The sequence below is a fragment of the Euphorbia lathyris genome, chromosome 10 (genome assembly GCF_963576675.1).
Source record: "Euphorbia lathyris chromosome 10, ddEupLath1.1, whole genome shotgun sequence".
Lineage (NCBI taxonomy): Eukaryota > Viridiplantae > Streptophyta > Magnoliopsida > Malpighiales > Euphorbiaceae > Euphorbia > Euphorbia lathyris.
This window is the reverse complement of record NC_088919.1, coordinates 29809603-29813129: the sequence shown is the minus strand read 5'-3', so window position 1 is coordinate 29813129 and position 3527 is coordinate 29809603.

Below are 3527 nucleotides of genomic sequence, written 5' to 3'. Positions count from 1 at the left end.
ACTACATCAAATAATTATAATTATAATAAATTATAGTACGTATATATATATATATAATGATAAATTTTATACATAAATAATTATAATTATAATAAATAATGATAAATTATATATATATATAATGATAAATAATATATTATATATTATATATAAAAAATTATAATTATAATAAAAAATGATAAATTATATATATATATATATAATAAATTATAAATTATATATAAGTAATTATAATTATAATAAATAGTGATGAATTATATATAAATTATAAATAATATTAAATTATAATAAATTATATATAAACAATTATAATAAATAATGATGAATTATATATAAATAATGTTAAATTATAAATTATATATAAATAATTATAATTATAATAAATAATGATGAATTATATATAAATAATACTAAATTATAAATTATATATAAATTAAATTATAAATTATATATAAGTAATTATAATTATAATAAATAATACTAAAATTATAAATTATATATAAATGATAATAAATAATAATAAATTATATAGAAATAATTAGAATTTAATAAATTAATAAACTAAAATTAAATTAACTTAACTTACCTTACCTGAACTGAACTGAACTGAACTGAACTAAACTCAACTTACTTATGCTGAAATTAAGTAAAAAAACAGGGCCTTAGTCAATTTGGCATGTGTTTGCTAACAAAATGAACCTCAAAATACCATTTTATAAATTTTTAAACCATACGGATACGGATCGAAAACAGATATAATCACAATGGTGTGACAGGCCTTATTGTGTGACAATAACCAATTTTGTAATTAACCAGGGGAATGTGGCAAATTTGTAAATAAAAAGAAAGAGAAAATTGTTTTATTTCTTTTCTTTAAAATGCATTTTCCCGACTTTTTCAACTTCGTTTTTCAAAAATTTTTATACCGTTGGACTCGTCTTAATTAGACGGTCATTTTAAGATCCCAGAAGCTCGGGTATAAAAATTTCCGGTGAATGGAATCCGGCCATCTGTTTTTCTGTGAGAAAACAATATCCCGAAAATTCTCAAAAAATTCCATAAAATGTAAAACATTATTCTAAGAAACTTTAATTCTTGGCTCAAAATGAGATTCCTTACGGTTTAGTCCCAAATCAACAGAATCCAGCGGTTAAATGGGCGTTTTCCGATAAAAAAAAACCCGAAATTGCCCAGAAAATTCTCAAACAATTCCAGAAAATGCAAAACATTATTTGGAGAAACTTTAATTCTTAAGTCGAAATATCTTACGGTTTAGTCCCAATAAAACTTTTTCCTTAATTTTATCCATTTTACATCTTTCAACAATTTATTAGGTCAAAACCGTAAGAAATCTCTTCAGCCTAATAATTAAAGTTTCTTAGAATAATGTTTTACATTTTTTGAAATTGTTTGAGAATTTTCTGGGTACTTTTTTTCTCGCTAGAAAATGCGCACCCGGATTCCGTTCACCAGATTTTTGATTTACTTGAGCTTCAAGGATCTTAAAATGACCGTCTAATTTAGACGAGTCTAATAGTATAAAAATTTTCAAAAACCAAGGTTAGAAATATCAGAAAAATGTATTTTAAAGAAAAGAAATAAAATATTTTTCTTTTAGAACAATATAAGTATTATGTTGGAACAAATGGTATACTGATTTGGAACAATGTAAGTAGGCCAAAAAACGTACTCAAAAAATTATCAAAAAATTTCAAAACATGTAAAACATAATTTTAAGAAGCTTTAATTCTTGGCTCAAAGACTCAATAAATTGTTGAAGCATGTAAAATGGATAAAATTAAGGAACAAATTTTATTGGGATTAAACCGTAAGAAATCCCGCTTCGACCTAAGAATTAAAATTTCTTAGAATAATGTTTTACATTTTCTGGAATTTCTTGAGAATTTTCAGGAAACTTTTTTTCTCGCCAGAAAACGCCCACCCGGATTCCGTTCACCGGAATTTTTTTTACTTGAACTTCAGAGATCTTAAAATGACCGTCTGATTTAGACGAGTCTAATAGTATAAAATTTTTCGAAAAACGATGTCACGTCCGTGTCTAAATTTCTAGAATTGATATATTGATATTAGTATATATTATAATTATTGGGTATGTGATTTTTATTTGGTGTTATAGGAAAAATTTGGAGTTAATTTGATGGGTTTAGGTATAAATTAAAAGTTTAGGATAATTATTAAAAGATTATATAAAGATGGAGGATCAAACTGGATTTTTTACAGATATGGATATATATTCCAAATATCTGCGAGATGATGATCATCATCAAAGTTTTATTTTTTTCTTTTTCTTATCTTCCTCGCCTCTTCGTCTTCTTCGCCGTTCCTGAACCGTTTCTCCACCGTTTCTTTGATTTATGGAGATTTAACCGTCCGAATCATTTGAAATTGAAACCATAGCATCTTTATACATAAATCTAAGTCTTAGTCGAAGAATTTTTGAGTTTCGGCAGTGTTTGGAGGGAAACGGCTTAGACAGGATTTAGAGGCGAATTGAACGGGTTTGTAGTTTTCAATTAATAGCCAAGGTAAGTAACTATCAACTATATTTTGAGTTTTATGTATACATATATATATATATATAATCAAAGAAGTTTCAGAAATTGATATTTTAGGGTTATGCAGGAATTTTGTAAAATTGAAGTTTTTCATGATTTTGCTTTTTATTGTGAAATTACGGTTCAAATGAAGCCACTGATTATGCTTCTATGTGAATTTCAGATTTTACTTGATTATGTTGATTTAAGGCTTGATTTGGTTGATTTACATATATATATATATATATATGTTTTTGGTTTCAATATATATCTATATTGAACAAAATGAATTTGATGATTTATTACGACTTGTTTTTGGATTGAGAAATCGGTTGCAGTTATTGTTGTTATTATTTTGGATTGAAGTCCAAATATGATTTTTATGATACAAAAGGGCTAATTGAAGCCAAATGTTTTTGGTTATTAAATAGTTTGGAATTTGATTGTGAAAGGATATTTGAGCACGTCATGATTTTATATCCATCGAGAGTTATCCGGATCGGTGGTTTTATATTTGAAGACCATGTTCAGTGAGGGACATGGCCTGTGTACACAGTGTGAAAGACCTATTGGGTATGGCAAAGAAGTGTCGGGTAAGACCATATGGGATAGGCAATATTAAGAGACGTCTCGACTATATATGTGGTTATATATTGATACTTAAGGGGAGAAACTCGAGGATGGATACAATGTTTTAAGTTCATTTGGATTATGTTTTCGGTTATGATTGATTTTGATATAAGGTTTTACGTTTGATTAAATACGAGTTGGTTTGATAAAACACTTATTGGATTACAATATTTTATAAGGTTTTGAACTCAAGAATTGATACAAGATTATATATTTTTATGGTTTTGGTTTACTACTTTGACTATATATGAACTTAAGTTTTGAGTATATTTTATAAGGTTTTGATTAAATCATTTTATAAATGTATATATGTAGCTATGTTAAGTAAAGTTGGTTTTGATA